Source organism: Marmota flaviventris, chromosome 5 (genome assembly GCF_047511675.1).
Source record: "Marmota flaviventris isolate mMarFla1 chromosome 5, mMarFla1.hap1, whole genome shotgun sequence".
Taxonomy (NCBI): Eukaryota; Metazoa; Chordata; class Mammalia; order Rodentia; family Sciuridae; genus Marmota; species Marmota flaviventris.
This window is the reverse complement of record NC_092502.1, coordinates 22,009,352-22,030,304: the sequence shown is the minus strand read 5'-3', so window position 1 is coordinate 22,030,304 and position 20,953 is coordinate 22,009,352. Positions and strand designations below refer to the sequence as shown.

At 38.5% G+C, this 20,953-nt stretch overlaps 1 protein-coding gene across 10 annotated transcripts in view; it reads right to left on the bottom strand.

Annotated features, from left to right (window-relative positions):
* The window catches only part of Ebf1 (EBF transcription factor 1), a 382,353-nt gene that overhangs the window by 34,887 nt on the left and 326,513 nt on the right, over positions 1-20,953 (bottom strand). The window lies entirely within an intron of this gene.

Below are 20,953 nucleotides of genomic sequence, written 5' to 3'. Positions count from 1 at the left end.
AACTTAAAAAAAGAAAAAAAAAAACTGTATTAAATTCAAATAGGTCCCAAGGCTAATGGAAGCAATTTGTATACCAACCCAAACTGACTGGCCCACTTTTCAAAATACAGGTATGATAATCTTGTGGTTTTAAAAGGACATTTAAATTGAAAGACTGTGAATTTAGTACATAATTATACCAATAGAACCCTTTAACTTGTCAACTTGTAAATCTAAAAGGCTATCAATCATTTCTAAAGAGGAAATAAACCTTAAAATTCCTTGATTGACAGTGCTTACTTTTTATGTAAGAAAAAAAAAAGAAGAAAAAAAAAAGGCTGCATAAAGTGGCCAGAAATCCATTTACAAAAGTACATTGTTTTACATAGGTGAGTAAAAAGCCAATAATTACACCTCCAAAAGACACATAAATCAGAGTAAGTACTTTTTCCTCACTTGTATATTTTAAGTTGTAGTGAACTTCAAATAACTTTTTATTAAAAAGATTTTTTCCCAGATGCAATGCTTATTGAAGTAGTTAATAGAGTTGCATTTTCATTTAGGATAATGTAATCATTTTTGCAAGTATGAGATTCAGCCAACCCTCCTCCCTCTCCAAACAGTAAACTTTCAACCTGTCTCTTGTGGAAATTAACTAAAATTACACCCAGGTGTAGCAAACCTCTCTCTACTAGTATAGGATTAAGGCACAATATTTATTATTCCTCCTATTTTATGAATTACTTTCTAAACCCTTGAGAAGAATCCTTTTTTTCAAATTAGACTTGTAGAGAAAAAGCCACAGAACTTGTTATGCGGGGAAGCTGTTACTCATAAAAATCTTAGTATTTAATCAAGAAATGCACAAGAGACAGGAATGAGCACCAAGGTTTAAGTTATTTATCATATCCATCCTCCACCCATAATGCTAATTGCCAACCCAAATGTTTTATCATAAATAATAGCTTTAGACAATGAAATGTATAATTTTAGTATACAGAAAAACATAATTTAGCATCTTAAGAATTCCAAATCTTGGCTTTATTTTTTCACCTTAAGCCACCAATAAAATTTGAATGGCTGACCCACCCCTTCTATCGTTTTCAAAATGAATTTCAATTGTGTCTAGAAGCTCGTGGTTGTTAATTGAAAGGCTGATCTATTGGGGGAAGGATGGGATTTTCTGCCTATAAGTCCACCTCACAGCAGAATGACTGGCACTTAGTATCAGCAATTAAAGGAATCAATTCAAATATCATATGGAACTAATAGCTGAATAGTTGAGGAGAGGCCATTCTGCTGGCACAAAGAGTAATTGAATTAGACATATTAAACTCATTATTCAAAGAAAAATAAGCATCTACTTTATGGAAGCATGCTAGAAAAGAGAAGATATTTTAAATAGTGAGACAAAGGCTTCTAATTTATTTCTCATGCCTTTATGATTTGCTTTCTGCTCATATTTTTAAGTATGTTGAACTGCATTCAATTCCGATATTGAATGTGACAATGGGATTGTCCCATGCTGCAGACAACACTAACACTAAAGATACGCGAGACAAAGCACAGTGTTCTCAATTCAAAGGAACCTGAAGATTTCTGTGATTGCATTGACTAGAGAAAATAATTAAACCAATTGCTGAGTGGGAGGGGCCAGCTAATAAAGGTTGTCACTCATTAAGAACACACACACACACACAGTACTCTCCCTTGAAAATGATTAAATATCTTGGAAGGGGAATGGAATAGAATATGAGGCAGAACAGAACATGATGGAGTAGAATATGATGTAACAGAATATAATGCAACAGAATGGAATGGAATATTATATACAGTCCTCAGCATCATGGGAGAAAATATTATTTACTGCCATATAAGTATTGCTAGGTTAAAAAATAAATTTCAGGGACATATGCATGTTTCGGTTACTTTGTTAATGAACATTCCACAGTGCCAGTGTGGAAACTGCTGAACATTAGTTGTTTTTAAGTAGTTTCTAAGTCTCCTGTCTCAAAGTGCTTTCCCTCCTCCTCTCTGTGCTGTGCATTTTCTGTTTTGCACAATGAACATATATTAGTTTTATAATCAGAAAAAAAAGGTTAAAAGCAAGAGATTGTTGCTGAGATGGAATTTGACCTGCTTGTATAAAGTAATGACATAAGAAACTGTGTCTTAAAAGGGGTCTGTATACCCTTTAATAACCTTGCATAGGTTATTACAGACCATAAGAAAAATAAGTAGTATACTCTTGGCCAGTTGTATAAATATGTGACTATTCATAAACTCTCTGAAACTCAGCAGAGGGTAATGGGGAGGAATCATAAAGAATGGTATATTTATTTCATCAGTGGGCTAGTCATACCTTAGGGACATACATCTACTCTGCAAGAATGTAATATAAAGTTAATTCTTCAACAAAGTGACCTCATTGTACTCAAGCACAGGGCTCCGGGGACCCCGTAGAAAGGGGATTAATCAATTTTTTTCCCTTCAAACTTTGGACAATTCCAAGAATCTGGTAGAGAAAGAAAGAAACTAATTGAGTGTAATTAACCACAAATAAAGAAGCATGAACATCTTAGGTTAAAAAAAAAAAAGATGAAATTGTAAACTTCAAAAGCAGTGGAATGATCAAAACAGCTTGTGAAGCTGGTACTTCCAAACACCTCATCCACCAGCTCTGGAGACGGTATCATCCTGAAGCAGTTTGAGACGAACAGAAGAAGGCAGGCTCAGAGGTTCTCAACAATTCTTTATACCAAATAGAAAAGACTTGATATTTAAATCCTCAGAATACAATGGCACCAAGGCATGCATTTAAAACTCCCAAAGACGCTGGATTATCCATTTATTCAATAATCACCTGTAGTACCTACTACTGTGCATTTGTGGGAACTAGCTGTTATGTGTCCCAACATCATAAGCCTTTAATTCAGCGGTAAAGCAACCCTAGGTTCAAACCCAGTATAAAAAGCCCTTAAAAGTGGCCTAATTCAACCCCAAAGCATGGCTGAAATACTTCCACTGCAGAGTTGGAGCCCAGAGCAGATGCCCAGCCAGGCTTCCTGTCCTGCTCGAAAGTCCACCCAAAAGTCCACCATCTTGTCTTCCTCAGCTATAATCTCCACTTGTTCTTCTAACAAAGCTTCACTAGGCTTACATGAGATTTTAAGGGAACATGAATTTAAACAATGATCAAGCTGTCTGGGAACCACAGACAATTGAATTCAAAATGTATTCCACTGACCCCTTCAAACTTATTCACTCGTAGATATTTACTGAATTAGCTTGGTAGGGTCTGAGAGAGCTGTTCTCAACATATGTGTGCAAGCCTGACACCTCTCTGCAAACATATTATAAGCAAGGTCAGATGCTCCTCAACAGGAGAGCAAGCTTGCAGGGACAGATGCTTCAGCCAAGATTGAGGAGGGTTCGCTGGCCTACAGCTCTATGCTATACTGGGATAGGGACAGTGCTAGGATGTATGTGCTACACTCCCAGGGTTGGCATCCAACTGCATCAAAGATATTTCTTTTGGGGAAAAAAAAGTTAATTAACTGGTTAAAAAAAAATCAAACCATTTCATCTGACTGCATTGGGACTGCTTATAACTGACTTTAGGTGCCTTCCAAAGCTCCTCATCTCAGAATTCCCTAAAGGAACCCAGTAACTTTCCACTCCGAACCAATCTCTGTTATGCCTTTCTCATAGGCTTTACCCCAGGTGCTGGCCATACCAGAAAAGCACTGGTTATACAAAACTATTTCTACAATGTCCAAATGTTCATGCAGCATGAAATGCTATACGCAAAGAAAATTTAGATAACACAACTAGATTTAATGCCTAATGCCAATCATGAGATTACCAAATTCAATTTAAAACATCTAGTAATGAGTAAATTCTGACCCAATTTTCATGAGTCCTTTTTGGTTTTTAAAGAAAATTCACTTTGCAAACACATCAAGTAAAGAAAACTCTTTCGGGGGGGGGGGATTTATTTGCAAATTAAAATCCTATAGTCAACACAGATATATTCTCAGTTATGAAAATTGATTTTGTCTGTTCAGAGCTTCCCTGTAAGGAAATCACTCCTCCCTCCCGTCCTGCTCAACTTCTTGAATACTTATTCTTGGAAACAATGGAAATACGAAGCTGGAGAGCTAAGTTCCCAAACACCAGGAAAAAGTGCCCCGGGTCCCCTTCCAACTCGAACTTGCAGAGTTCCCATTTTTATAGCTTAGCGACTCACTGTGGTGCTTTAACATATTTCTGGGGTTTTAATTTCCTTTTTTTAATGGTTGTGTGACATGATGTCATTCTGACTGGGAATAAAAAGAAATGCAGATATTAGGAAGGTAATATTTATATTCTATTGCCATTTAATGTCCAAACAAATATGCAGACTCCATGCCAAGTAATAAATAAAACCTCATAGCAGCGGCAATGATAAAACTAGCACCTGGGTCTCCAAGCTTCCCTGGTGACTACTCTATATTTGAACTAAAGGAGTAACAGCCGAGCGTTCCCCTGCAAGGCAGATCCATTCTGGGCATGAGAGTTATTACATATGTGTTAGGCAGAGGCTTTGGGCTCCATAATGGCCCCATTTTTCCCTCAGTCACTAAATTAACAACCAGAGGTAAACAATAAAACAGCAAATTATCTTCAGGAACCTATCTTTAAGACTTGACTTTAAAATATATAAACGGAAAAATCAAACCAGAAACATAAACAAGAGCCAGAAATATGGTTAACGAAGAAATCTGTTGCACTTCCAGCCATTTGGGTATCTCATTACTCATCTAGATGTTTTGTGCATGTGCAACACACCAGGTCGCCCCTTCTGTGGAAGGGGTACCCTCCCTAAGAAGCCTACACCCACATCTCTTGCAAGTGGAGCCCCTGCTTTCAGCATGAAATGCTGTTAGAGCCAGGGGGCCCCCCTCAGGAGCCCCCCCAGACTCAGCAGAGCTTCAGGAGCAGGTTGATTGAATTTCAGAAAGCTGTGACTTAGCGGAGAAGGGTGTCCAGAGGACATTAATATGAACAGAATTAACCAATATGGGAGCCAAAGGAAATTTCCAAGCTGCCTTTGAATGAGCCCTGACTTCTTACTTATAGTTCTCAGACCTCTTGATACATGGCAACAACTTTGAGATTCAAAAATTAAGCAAAGGAGTGAAAACCTCCCTCTATATGCAGAATCAGAAATTATTAGTTGTGGGTGTGGCTAAGTCCTCCTTAGGAGGAGAGAAGCTGGGACAAGAGCAAAGCCAAGCCACTAGCCTGGGACAACCACATGCCAGGGCTCTCAGAGACAGAAGAAGGACCCTAAGGACTGTATCGGAATGGAAGGACTTGTATGTATGGAAATAAATAACCCTTCAAGAAGCAAAAGCAATCACAAGAAAAAAGAAAGAATGAGGAGTGAATTGCTTTTGTTTTGAAAAATGAAAATGTTCATTGTTTTCCTGAATCTATAAGCAATACATTCTTACTGTATAAAAAATTCAAAAAACAAAAAAGAGGAGGGAAGTTTCATAATATCCCTACTTGTGTATAAGCACTATTTATATTTTAGTAAGTTATGTGAGCTCTCATATATTTTCTCAATACTGTTTTGGATAAATACAGATTATATGCATGTTTATGCCCACCTCATTCTTTTTGTTGGTTTTAGTACACTCTATTATATGAATGGCCAGTTACATAGCAAACTCCCTATTAATGGGAACCTATAATGTTTTTTTGCCCAAGTTTTCATGAACTTCAAAAGTGCTAAAATATAATAATTAACATTCAGAATAAATTCCTGAATAAAATGATATGCTCATTTCAACACTTTTTACACATAGATTTCTGAACTATCTTCCATAAAATTTATTCCAGTTTATACTTCAGTGGGTGACTTTTAAAGTTATCTGCAAAAGAAGACTTTTTTTTTTTAAGATTCTGCATCTTGAACTCAATTATTCTCTAACTTATAAGGACCTCTGAAGACTTTTAGTGAATCTTAATGATCACAATGATTCCTTGTAGAGGTGTCATTTCGAATATATCCTGAGGTTATATATGACTCTTTCCCTAGTAATATCAAAGTGTTTTTTTAGACATTATCTCATGGATTCCTACAGTATGCCCTTGACATAAATGTTAAAAATCACTACTTCTAATTCAAAGGTGGGAAACTGCGACACAGGATGTTGCACAGTTTTTTTTTTCTTTTTCTTCTTTATAGGACTTTTCTTACTATTCCAAACTTGACTCTTTTGAGTATTGATGAACCTCAATTTACAGAGTATGGACAAGTCCTCCTGTCAAAACAGTTAAACTGCTCCTTTTTCACTAAATATCTGTGAAACAAAATTCTAGCACTCACAGGAATCTTTATGCCCAGAATCCTGACTCCATACTGATGGATAAGTTGATTGTGGTCTGATTTCTTTACTTAAAACTCACCACATCAGCAAACACAAATGTTTCAGGGAAGCCACCCTGAAATTTTAAACTTGCCCTATAAAGCATCAAAAAACTTTGGTTTCTGTCTAATCAAGTCCTCCTTATATCTTATAAGGAGTTCTCAAAGGCTGATTTGTGTTTTGGGAAGAAGAGACACATAATGACATTAAGATATGTTTAAATCAAGTTATTTCATACCACAAACACTTGGTATTTTCTAGAAGGGTCTTGTTGAGAAGTTCTCAGCAAAAGTGGAGCATCCCCTCATCAACAAACCCCATTCTTACCCCGGAGGGTTACACTGTCTAAAACAGGAAGTAGGTGAGCTGTCAAGAATAAGGAGAAACTGCACTGCTCCCTAATTGCAATCAAGTTGAAGAGAAAAGTTGCCCCTGTTATTGATCAAAGTTTAAAACTAAAATTGAGTTCCTCAAGCAAACAGAAGCACCATTCTCATGATTTTTTTGTTTTGGCCTTTCAATCTTTTTCATTTAAAATTTTAAAAAAACATATTTGGATCATTTTATGATTAGGTTTCAAAGCTAGATTCACTCTTTTACGGGAAAAAAGAAGGATGCTTTTCACCATGTAATAGATGATGGTGTTCAAGCATTGAAGGCAACATACTGGCTCTCTTAACATTTAAGGATGAATCCATAATTTTCTTCCCTACTGACAGATCCTCAGATGCAACAAGAGCAATATTATTTCTATAATTGTTCTGCAGATTTCTTCACAAAGATCTTTGACAATAAGTGTTACCAAGGGGGTAGAATCACCCGACCTGTCTGATAAACATGTTTTCTTACGGTCCCACCCCAGCAAGGGCAGAGACACCGTACTTTTATCATCCAGTGTGTGTTCAGAATGAGCTTAGAACAGCAATTGCCGGGAATAGGCAGGCGATAAACCGCATTGATTTAACACATCTTGTTTTCAATCATGCTTGGATTTTCTGAGCACGCATTTTTCCTGTACTCCGGCTTGTAGCTTTTATCTGACGAGCTGATCCCTTTTCACTGGAAAATGAAAAGGTCGCACAATAAGACACGGTTTACTGGAACTTGAACACGCACCAGGGAAAGTATTTTAGATAAATACTGTCAGACACAGTGGAGCAGAATTTCAACAACACAATTGCTAAACAACAATACTTATTACTCTCCTAGAGCAAGCCTAGCAGCAGCTCGGGCTCTCAGCGGGGGACGGCACCAAGTCAGGCGCCAAACCCGAATAACGCGTCCCCAGGACTCGCATGGAGCAAGCTCAGGGTTCCCGGCTGAGGTCTTACTGGTGATTGCTAATATCACGGTTTTATGAGACAACTCGAAAAACTACTCCCACTGTTCGCAGAATGGTTTCCTCTAAACCGGTGGACAGATTTCAGAAGAGTTGGATAATGAAGTTATGGCAGAGCTCTGCAGACCCTTAGATCAGGGAAGACAAAAATCCCAAGAAGAGTGGAATAAAGGTGACTCCAAATAACCCACTAATCCCACTAAGAAGACAGAAAAGGGCTTGTAACCGGGCAATGTTAGAGGATTACATGATTATCCGATGATGTTTTAAGAAAGTCAGGAGAATTCAACACATGTGCCATGGAGAGGGCATACCCACCTTGCAGATAAACCTAGAAGTTTCTGTCAGCCTACACACCAAATTAAATAGCATTTTGATGGGAAATACATGGAATCAGGCTTCTTCTGTCTCCAGCTGACTACTACTGGGCATCATTATCCTAATATTTAGGCAGAAAGACTCCTCTACCTGACTAGTAAGAGTCTTTGCACTTTTTCTTTTCTTTTTGGTAGCAGGGATTGAACTCAGGGGCACTCAACCACATCCCCAGCCCTATTTTGTATTTTATTTAGAGACAGGCTCTCACTGAGTTGCTTAGCGCCTCGCTTTTGCTGAGGCTGGTTTTGAATTCACCATCGTCCTGCCTCAGCCTCCTGAGTTGCTGGGATTTGGGGCCCTTAACATGCTGATTAGAGCTGTGATCCTGTTGCCCTCCCCAGAGTTTCTCTGCTTATGTCTGTTCTCAGCAATCCTTTCAATGCATCCCTAAGTACATGAAATGCCAGCAGTTCTAATAACTATTAGGTCTATATATAGCTTCATAATTTATGACCTACACAACTTGGTAGCCATTAAAAAAGATGTTAAAAGAAAAATAATATAATAATATTTATAATTCATTTGAAAATAATCATAATCATTTACTGATGGCATGAGTGTCCCTTCTCAGCACCACACAACTTTGCTAACTTCAGAATCGACTGAACACGGCCACCGTCATTTTCTATTCCATCTTAATTTGCACATGGCACTTGTTTGACAGAAGAAATGTCTGAAAACCCAGCTTTGCCAAGGTACAATGCCATCCAAAGGGTCACAGGGCAATCTAGTGTTGACCTCTGAACTGCCTGGAACTAGCAGTCTGTGCTGTAGCTGAGAGACTTAAAGTATCACTCTTTCCTTTGAATTTTAATATCCCCCAGCATCCCTTGAGCCTGCAAGGGTACCAGGGTGCCGACGTTTAGGAAACATGGATCTGCTCAGAAGCACTCAATTAATTGAATGCTAAGGTGCTCTTAGGATTTGCTGTATTTGTCCAGGTGTGACTTGTCTTCTAATAATAGTGATTATGGCAGTAGCAGCTCATGCTTCCTAAGGACTTACCAGGCACCTTACATGGATTAGCCTGTCTAACCTTCAAAAAAATCCTTTAAGGAGGCCCCATCATTATTCTCACTATACAGAGAAGGAAACTGAGGCCTGGAGGACGAGTTAAGCATCCTGCCTAAGTCATAGAACTAATGAATGAAAGCTCAAGGATTCAAACCTGGGCAGTTGACCTCTAGAGCCCTGCTCTTACTCTTTTTGGTAGAATGGCAACATAAGGTCAACCAAAGGCCTCCAGAACCAGTCTCTAATTTTGGCCTCCCGGACCTTTCTAATACCCTTCTTGTTCCTTATACCCCTCTACCTACAATCTGTTTTAGTTCTTTTGTCTCAATTTTGTCCCATAGAAACTCATGCCACCTACTTCCAGACCTCGTTTGACTTCCAGTTTTCAAAACCACAGTTTCCTTCCCTCTATCCAGATCCTTTTGGAGCAAGACACAACTAAATTTGCATCCAGGCTACATCACTGACTAGCTATGTGCCTTCTGGGAAAGGCACTCACATTCTTTGAGTCTTCCTTATCTGCAGTGAGAAGATTTAATGTGGTGCTATTTGTACAGCGTTTAGCACTCAATTGGGAAGTTCTTATTACTATAAATAGAATACTTGCCATGGGCTAGATATAGGAAAAGGAGTGGGGAACGCAAGATTAATTAAGTATATTTACATATTCCTCACTCTCAAGGTACCCAGAGTCTAGAGGGGAAGAAAACAAACAGAACCTAAAACAATGGAAAACTGTGACATAAGGATGCAGCATTCCAGAACACTGGGTGTGGATCACTTGTCCCGGGGCTCAGCCTTTCCTCCTTCCTTTACACTAACTTGAAAATATAGTTCAAAGAATTCTACCACCTCCAATTCTCAAATATTAACCTGAAATACAGCTCCATTGCACAAGGACACAACTCCTTTAAAACAATGTCAATTCTATGAATAAATGGGAACAAAGATAAGTAGGAGAGTAGGAGATACCTAATTTAGATGAGATAATGTGTAACCTGGGATGTTATACATTGCATAATTGGTTAGACAGAACTGGATGCTTGCCGTATACAAGAACCTGTGCTTAAGAAGATGCAGAGAAAGAAAAGTAAAACTCAGGTCCTGTGTCCCATGCTTCCCTGGTGCAGATGATTCAACTTGAAAAATCTCTTCTAGACACTATTGAAGAATGCATAATCCAGGAGGGAGGCAGGTCTACACTCGGTCACTCAAAAGATGCAAAACCATAGTGACACCATTGCATTCATAGTTCAGTGCACAGAAAGACAAAAAAAAAAAAAAAAAATCATTCTCTGCAACGGAGCAAGCAGGATGTGTAAGGATAAATAGGAGTTTTCTACTGAACAGGGTAAGAAAAACATACCAGGCAAAAGAAATAGCAAGAACACAGGCAGAAAGATACAAAAGGGTCTATTTAAATAGGCTAGATATTGCAGTTTGGGAAGAGTTTGTGTCGCATAGAGGATGTTGAAGATTAACCCTGAGTAACGCTGTTGGCCTTGAGTGCTTTGCAGAGAACTTTTTGGTAGCTATATAAATTCTCCACGTGTAGGAGTGATACTGTATGAACAATATTTCAAAGAGTTAACCATAAGAGTCTAAGGAGAGGTGGATTTTTAAGTCAACATTATGCAATAGTCCAAATAGCAGATGCAAGACGAGCTGATGCTGGAGTGGTCACAGAGGAAAGGTAGAATGATTTCACATTAGAATAGAATTTCCATGACTTTAGTAATACAGGAGAGGTTAGAGGTTAGAATAGGGATGACCCCCATCTTTCCAGTTCATCTGAGTGGGTAGAGAGAGTGGCCATTTAGCAAAATAAAAAGTACAGGAAGAAAACTAGAGAGAGAAGGAAAGAAACCATGAGTTCAATTTCAGACATGATGCACCTTAGAAGCCAGCAGGATATCCAGGTAAAAATATTTAGCAGACAGAAGCTCAGGAAAAAGTCAAGGATGGAGTTGACCCTACGGATGACGATAACGCTGATATATGGATAATAGGGAAACCACTCATATGAGAAGAGCATGGAGGCATCAATAGGCAAAGAATGCTTAGAGAAACCTACAGAGAGGGGAAAGGGGCGAAGGCAGGCCAAAAAGGTAGGAAAAAACACCAGAAGAAAACAATGCCCCTGAGATCAGATGAGGAGCTTAAAAGGGGAGGAGACAACAGCAACATCTAGTGTAACTGTAGCCAATCAGGAGGGGCCCGAGGAGAAGTCACACAGCAGACCATTCCAAGGGCATGAGCGTGCATGGCAAGCACGGTTTTAGAAAATTCATGAGTATTTCAATCCTAAGGCTCTGGTTTTATTTCATCTCAGTAATTCTCAATACAAAAATCTGATCACAAGTAACTGGGGTTGGTCAATGTGTTTGCTCAGATATAGTTTAGCTTATCACAAGAGACACAAGATACAGGAGAGGATGCTCAGTTCTGGGTGAGGGCCATCTCAGTCCTAAAGAAACTCCTGGAGTCCCCCAGACAGAAGCTTATGATGCTCACCTTGAACAGCTATGCTGATGAGTCCAAAGTTCACCTTTAGAGTTGATAATTCCCATTAGAGTAGTTAGAAGGGTAAAGAGGAGGGGATTCCAATAGCTTTTGAATTTATTCTGTTTCCATTCTTGATGTGTGTCTTTTAAGAAGTAGATGGAGCCAATCTGACCACTTGACATACCCCAATAAGGTTTTTACTTCTCCAAGTGGGCCTGCGCCCCATGGAGGTATAGGTCTTCTTGCCACAGAATATTGACAAAATTACAGTATACATGCAACCAGAACTTAATCTTCCCCTTTGGATCTTGGTGGTCTTAATATTGGTCCCTGGCGTCGTATAATCAATAGATGTTTAGTTAAGCAATTCACTTGTTTTGGAGTAATAGTCATCGTGTGGGCAATGGGTATGTGGCCACTTCCGCAATAACCCCATGTCTCCTGACACAGCCTACAATCACACATTTGTTGCCGTTAGCTCACGAGATGCTGGAAACCAATTTTGAAAAGCAAGTAATAAGGCACCACATAAAAAATAATGGTGTAATTACTCCTTGGTCAGGTTAAACCTACTGTGACGATAAAAACCAAAGTGAACACCAAGCATCCTAAGTGGATTTGCTATAAACATGACACTGATCCTGATCTTCAGCAACAAAATGTTTTGAACCTATTCACCTGAGCCAGGTACATGTCATGGATCTTTACCATGTCTCTGTTTAAAGCACTTTGATGAATTTATTCTATTAGTGCCTATGCCAACTCTCAAGAGCTAGAGAAACTAGATCAGTCACTAAATTACTGTCTTGAAGACTTTCAGATTCTCATTTGTATTTAGGCTCTGAAGAAAGGGAATCTAGAAACTGCATCAGAGGGAAATTATGAAGATGACAGAATTTGCTCTCTAAATATAAAAGGGGAAAGGAGTTGGGGGAGGGCAAGGGGATCTAACTGGAACACAAACTTTGCTGCCCAGAAGGTGGTGGGAGAAATGTGGGTGATTGCTGTTGATATGTAAGCAAACACCCTGGCAATTCACTAACAGAAACAGGAGAATCAAATCATCCCCCACTTTCATGCTGAGAGTCTTTCCCTTGTCCAAGTGCTAATGAGGCTTCCTTGGTCCACAGAGAACATTCTGGGTGGATGGTGAGTGTGGAAAGGGGGAGACAGGCTTAGCCACAGTTACACCAAGAGCTTTGAGGGATGGCATGGCAGTCTCTGTGTGCAAGGATATTCTGAGTAAGGTTCATTAATGCTGCTTTGGGTAATTCCCAGCTCTTTGGAAGACTTGTACTAATATTTATTCAGCCCACAAAGAGTTGCAAATGGCTCTCCTAAAATACAGGTCTCACGAACAGATGTTATGGCAGGATGCTGTTGGAGAAGAGCATTGATTACAGCCCATGATAGAGTCATAATTGTCTAAGTTACCAAGAGAAGTCACTTAGATAGATTAAATTCTCAATGACAGAAACTTGAATGGGGATATAAGAGCTCTTCTACTCTAGTGGTTGGTTAGCAATGGTATAAGCTTTCTGGAGGCCAAACTACTATGGGGGAAGAGAAAAAAAAAACAAAGCTTAAAGTTCAGATCTGTATTAACAACAGAGGTGTCCCCAAAAGGAGGCCCAGTGGCCACACAAACCATTTCTAATGCCTTTGTTCTCCCAGGTGGGCAAAGGTCCATGCCCATCACACCTGTATATTCAGCATTCAGAAATGCCACCTAGTTAAATGGATGGAGTTGGAGAATATCATGCTAGGTGAAGCAAGCCAATCCCCATAACCAAAGGCCAAATGTTTTCTTTGATATGAGGATGCTGATTCATAATGGCCATGGTGGGGGAGCAAGGGAGGAATGGAGGAACTTTAGGTAGGGCAAAGGGGAGGGGGGAGGGAGGGGGCAAGGGTGTAGGAATCATGGTAGAATGAGTTAGACATCATTACCCTAAATACATGTATGAAGATATGAATGATATGAAAATACTTTGTGTATAATCAGTGACTTGTGCTCTACATGTGTAATATGAAATAAATTGCATTATGCCATCATGTATAACAAATTAGAATAAATAAATAAGAATAAGAATAAAAAGAAATGTCACTTAGTGTCACAAAAGATATATTTTTTTCCTCCTAAGGGCTCCTCAGAACCTCCTCTTCTATCTCACTGGCCTCGGAGACTGACATGCTCTAAACCAAATCTTCCATTTCTCTCTTTACTGATGGGTGCAATGGACCTGCTTAAACTGAATGATGGGGACAAGGAAAGAGAAGTGACCTTCGTTCTGTACTCTCTCTCTACAATCTGCGTGCCTTTATTGAAGGCTGGTGAATGTAGAGGAAATGAAAATATGTATTCAGTTCCATCTGTGGAATTCCCTTTGCCTGAGGCCACTGTGTCAGATACTGTTTCTGGCTTTTTCAGAGGGCTGGGACATATCTGCAGCGACAGAGATCAGCTTGATAAACTGCTGACCTATTGCCAAATGGAAAAATTTTATGATTATATTGGGACAATAGGTACTGTGACCCTGTAAGGACAAAATCAAACACCCTGGATTGCATTTTTCAAAAGCTATCATAACAACTTTTAGATACAAATACATTCTTCTAAGTCCCCCTCCTAACTCTGGAATTAGTTAGGATCTTGATGCACTCATAGAGAGGGGCAAAAATACATCCGTTCAATCAACTTCAGGACTTTATTTCTTAAAAAAAAAAAAAAAAAAAAAAAAAAAAAAACCTTCCTTTCACAGCAAACACAACTGATCCAATCTTGGAGAGCCTAAGCAACTAGTGTAAGATCCAATAGCTAGTGAAAAGTTTAATCACAGCTAAACTCAAATGTTGGAACTCAGTCCACCCCAGGTCTCTCCCAGCATCTCTCCATATTGGCCAGATTCAAAATGGAAAAGAGAAGAGGTTGAGCATTTACTTTTGTTAACTTGTTTTTTCTTCAACACTCTAACCTGTATGTATTCCTGTTTCATAGATGGAAAAAACAGAGGCTGCTAGTCTGGGGGTGAAGGACTGGTCAGCAATGAACAGAAGTATGATTGACTTGCAACTATGGAAAATGTCAATATCATACCTGCCCTTCAGATATTTGTCTTCATATACAAGACCCATCTTCTATAACTAACTGCTGGTCATTTCAAAACCAAATGGGCCTGCAATTTTGAAAACCGAATGCTAACTGCGAGGAAGACCAACAGTGTCTCCCAGGACTCTGACAGTACCATTGAGCAAGCCTATGAAATATCTGCATTGTTTTTAACCATTGCAAAGATGTTCCTAGAGGTCTGTTTTGCCAAAACTCCTGAAATTAGGAACACATTGTGACTTTACCTAAATTCTTGTAGTGGAAATGAGATAAGAACAGTAGCTCACAGTAACTGACACACAATTATTATGTGCCAGGCACTATAGCATAAACCATTCATCCTCATCTCTGAAAATCTCTATTGTTATCATTGCCATTTTTACACATATGTGAATAACTGAAGGATGACAGACAGCTGACAGATCTTGCCCAAGCTTTGTAGCAGTAAGAGCTGAGCCAGGATTCAAATGTAGGCAGCCTGTCTCAACTACCCACCTGCCTACATACCCTCATGCTGGGTTGCCCCAGTGGAAGCACTTAGCTAATACTTCGGAAGGGATGATGTTATCTTTCCTTTTAGGACAACACAGAAGAAAACAAATCATAAAAGATGCCTTGAACAAAAATATCTAGCTTCAGTGCAAAAAATATAAATGCATTCACCCTTCTGCTAGACTCAAGTCAGACCTTGGTCTGAAAAGGGAAACTTTCTAGAATGGATCACACTTAAGCACAAAAGTGTTTCCTGAGAGGTGTGTGTGGTGGTGATACACCCACAAAAAAAGATGAGACATGACACACACACACTTCTCTGTTATCACCTTCCAGCTTATTTAATCTCACCTGGCAAGTTTTCCTTCATCAAGTAACTTGAAAATTGTGTGGGATCTTGAGATGGGGAACATGGGTGGAATTCTGATATGCTTTCTTCATTAACTGCTCGTGGCCCAGAAATGAGAATAAAACTGCTCTTCCTGGGGAGTCTTTTAAGTGAAAAACTCATCTTAATTGAACGCACACATCAGTTAGCTATCTTAGGATTTACCAACCATTAATGCCCCATTTGTGGAGTGCCTGCTCTTCTCTGCAGCCTGTGGAAGGGCTGCACTCTCAGGGCTGTGCTTAGAGGGATGTGAAATTCAGCAGGAACGTGGCAGGGACAGGAGAGAGAAGAAGTGAACATATTAAGCACTCGTCTTCAGAACCAAACGAGCGTTCTGGGGCTGAGCAGCAACCCGCACAGCAAATAACGCTGCCCTTGCAAAACTGACATCCTCCCATCGCTGCTGCAAGTCAACTGCAAGGGAATCACAAATAATGCCATTCTGCCCTCTGAATACTAGTTAAGCAGGCTTCAAATGGGCCTACTGAGGAAAGACCAGGCTTGCAAATAGAGCCTTGTGGATGGAAAAGGATGGTAGGAAGATAAAAGGAGGCAGGAAGAAACTAATTGCAGATTTCTCTCCTCAAACACTTGGCCCCTTCTGAAGGTGCACTTTTCTTTCTTTCTCCAGAGCAGAGAGACCTAAGCAAGGGCCTGTGCCCAAAGGAATCTTGTCAAGTTGCTGCCCCTAGCATGGGAAGTAGCCATGGAAGAGGGCCTAGATTCGGTGTCTTTCTATGCCAGTGGCAGCCAGCTTCTGAGGCAGAATTATGCCAGTGCTCCCTCTTACTGCATGGGTAGGCTCTTCAAGTCAGAAGGGTGTGAGACTAGCTGTCTCTCATAATGAAGACAACATGTATAATTAGACTTTCTATAAAAGATATATACTTATGTTTGAGTTCTTATGACATCTGGAACTACTTGGGTCCTCTCAAAACTTTAAAGAAAATTGTCATATGGGCTGGGAGATTGTAGCTCAGTGGTAGAGTGCTTGCCTAGCACGTGTGAGGCACTGGATTCGATCCTTAGGGTCACATAAAAACAAATTAAATAAAAAGTAATGTATCCATCTACAACTAAAAAAAATTTTTTTTAAAGAAAATTGTCACAAAAATATTGGAAAACATCAGGAAGATCCACACACACACACACACACACACACACCCAAATATGCAATGCTATCTTTTCAGACATCCTGCTTCTGCTTTGGAAATAAACTCCAAATCTGACAGTGTTCCCCCTGGCCCAGGTTCTAAGACCAGCAATGACTATAATTTCATAAACACAGTAAGAGAGCCTGACGCACTATGGTCCTGACTTTGGAATGTTAGTGTCTAAGGCACCAAAACCAGGTCCTTTGAATCCCAGTCAAACCACTCTCTAGTGAAATCCACTTGGTAGCCAGCGGTGTAAAAGTGACACTCTAGAATACCTGCAGGCAATACCATTAGTTATGACACAGACCAGGAAGCTCTCATACAGTTTAGGATCTGGGAAAAACAAAACATTACACGAAGCAGATAAACATACACCGAATCCCAGAAGTTAGGAGTTTCCTTTCCATGCAGGAATATTTTGTTGGCTGTGGGATTAAGGGTATAGACAGGGAAGTCTGGGAGTGCCGATTTCCTGAGTTTCATTAGTCTGCCAGAATATTTAGAGGTTTGGGAAAGGTAAACTCTTCTGCATTTGTGCTGAAGGAGAGTCACCACAGACATGTTCCAATTTCAGTATCAAATGATCTTTCCTCACTATGACACCAACATTGAAACTTTATACAGCACTTTTTTAAAGTCAGCAATCTGGGACACTGAGCTTCATTTCCCTTTCCACAATGAGACAGTGTTAGTATAATACCAGTAAATTTAGTATCAAACCTCTGTCAAAAAAAAAAATGTTTTATGAAGGCAGAGACAGGCTGGGCAGAAAGAAGGCACACCCAGTTGTAAATATATAAACACTGAAAGAGAAAGTAAAATCAATTCTGCAAACAGCAGGAGTCAAAGCATTCTTGAAGTCATTTAGCATTCAAACAATAGGATATTTACTGAAATATCAGATCAATTCTTAAAGGAGAGCTGTTCCCAGTGGGGTTTATTTGTGGTCCTCTGTCCAACATCCATTAAACAGGGTCCCTGTCTTTAGCAGAGTGGGTTCAAATAAATGGTAAGAGAGGAAATAGATTCCATTCTCTCTGTTTACTTTATTACTATTGATTTCTGAATTCCCTCCAATCTAGTCCCTAACTGGGCAGATAATATACATTTAGTACCAAAAGTAATTATCCAAAATGAATCCAGTTTGCAACTGGGTGATAAAAAAGAGAAAGGACACTGATAGATTAAACACTTATACATTAAAAAGTATGGTGGATTGTATTAATATGTGTACAAGAGCCTTAATATGCTCACTTTATGGCTAGATATATTTTCCTAGGCTAATCATGAGATCATGAATACACTTGGGCATATTTTCATTTCCACTATTCTATATTTTATTGCATTATTTATATTGTAAATACTAAGATAATAAAAACAAAATCATTTCAAATATATTTTTTAAAAGCTTACCTCCCACAAAAAGGAACCATTTAAGACAATTTTTTTTAAATCTTCAAAAGTTTTAGAACATTTAACTGCCAAAAATTACAATGGTTTGTAAAGCATCAGAGTTAGAAAAGAGCAAAGCATTGTAAAAGTATACATGAAACCCCTTATAGCCAGAAATAACAGATATATAAGTAAATGTAAATCCACCCTGTGGGAGATTATTCAGCCTTTTAACATTATGTTTAGAAAGGAGTTTTAATGTGTGGGAAAATGCTTATTAGGCTATGCAAAAAAGCAGGATGTAAAACTGTATGTATAAACACACAGCACCATCACAGATATGAAAAAATGTTTATTTATTTCTTATACATAAAAAAATATGAATGAATATATGAAGATGTTCTCAGTGGCTATTTCTGGGTGAGAAATACTAAATGATTTGAACTTTTTAATTCTATCCTGTTATTCTCTAAATTTTGTATAATTAGCACATCTTAATTTTATAAATAATTATTTTAAAATATAAATACATTTATAATATTTTTTCTAGACTAGAAAGATGGATGAATGAATCCTTGGAGTGGACGGGAGGCTTGGCCTGTGTTTGTTTGCCCCTGGCTTACAGGTTCCTGAGGGCATTCACAAGCCAAGGCCTGTATTGGCTCCTTTCTGAAAACCTCCCCCCACACAGGTAGGTTGAGTTTTTTGTAGAGTTCTACCAGATGTGTCCAAGTATCAAAAACTCAGGGATCATCACACTCTTTAAGAAGGTATATATAAATATTAAAGTATTTCAGAAACATAGTAAAGCAGCACAGGCAGGAAGGTGAATTCTGGAGTCAGACCGGCTGTGGCTCCTCTGTTTACTATTTGAGTAACTCTGACAAATGACCTATTCTTTGCCTCAATCAGGACATTAGAGAATCTACTTCATAGAAATATTAGAAGTTTATTGTGTTATTATTTGTAAAAAATGATTAGTGCAAAAAATAATAAATATTTAAAATATTTGTGAAATGAGTAAATTAAAATCCTGGCATGTTGGTCAGGAGAAAGTTACAGATGAAGGAATGGACATGGTCAAAATATCTGTAAAACATTAGAGCTTTTGTAAGTTCTTTGATAAGCTCATTTAGAGCAGGGGTAGCATCTTTTGTTGAACTTAAGGGGGTAGTTGGGATTGAAATTGATTTTAGATGGTATTTCTGTACTTGCTAAATCTCTGTCCACCCATATATTTCTATCTAGAATGATGTTCAAAAGTTCAACAGAATAGTTACTATGCACTAGTTTGATCTATAATGTTGTGTTCACTACTCTACATTAAGACTATCTAACATAAGATGTGAAACCAAATAAGTACAATGAGTGCTTACTCAATGAAAAAAAAATGAGTAAATGACTTCACACAGCTGCATTAGGTTGAACAATTATGGGCACATGTCCACAAAAGGACCATGATTAAATGAAATTTCCCCTCTTACTAAAAACTAAGATTAAAGTATCAAATTTCTTAGAATCTAAAACTTTTTACTGTTAGAACATGGAAACAATGACAGGGAAATATCAAAAGGTTAGGCATATGAAAATATTATTCACTCCAAAAAAAAAAAAAAAAAATCACAGCTCAACACATGGGTGTCCAAGGATTCTTTTCCCAGGGAATCCATAAGGATGCAGAGAGCATTGTGGAGATCTCAAACATCAATGGCAGCAGAGTGGATAGGAATGGCTGTCCACTCATTGTCTCTGTGGTTCTCTCCCAAATGTGACAAGAGCATGTTAAAACAACCAAAATCAAGCACAATACTTGAAATGGGAACAGTCTAAAATGGGAAATTTTACTGTAGTGAGTTTTCTTCTGGAAGGAGGGAGGAAAACAACTTTTGAGATCTTGCCCATTGCTTGTATGCATTCATAGTTCCTCTTCACACATTTAATTTTTTAAATTTATAGTGTCACTTTTAGCATTTTGTGGAGCTCTTGGCTCCAAAGCAGCAAAAAAAAAAAGTGAAATGTCCCACGGTTGTAAAATCTTGATAAGTTCTCCGTGTCACTTTCTTCAAATGTGGAACTGCTCAAACCACACAGATAATTATAGATGACCAGATTGTAACTGTTTTATTGCCTCTTTTTCCCCATAAATTTTAATTTTGGAAAGTTAAGTGAAAAATGTGGTTTCAATTTCCTACAAATTGCACACAATTTGGTTTTAACAAGAAAATAGAAAGAAAGGGTATGTTCTTTAAAGTGAATTATGAACTAGAGTTTGTTTTTGCTCGCTCAACACCGCAAGAATAATAAAGTACAAAATTTAGAAAATATGCCTTACAAAATGGAAATCATACACCATAGTCAGAAAAGCATAGAGTAATTTTTTTTTAATCTAAACACCGTTTAAGCAATCTAACAGGATAATACAATTGAGCTCCTCTTTCTCCCCCTGGTGAAGCAAGCAAACACTAAAAAGGAAAGAGAGAATGAAAGGAAACAGGAGTAGAAGCCTACAAAGTTAATGCCTATATAACAGGAAATCTCTTAATAAGAAAAGGCTGTGCACATCCCCATCTTCCTCTTTCCCAACTTGCCACTGACAACAAAGGAACTATTAAAAACAATTAATGTTGGAATCATTTAAACATACACCTAGAAACAGAACAAAAGGCAAGAATTGTTAAAGAGCTTGTTAGCGGGAAGAAAGTACAGATTTCTGCTGGGTTCTGGCCATGATCTTAGCTTTCTCTATTCGAGGTAATGATCTGCAACAACAAGCATCTC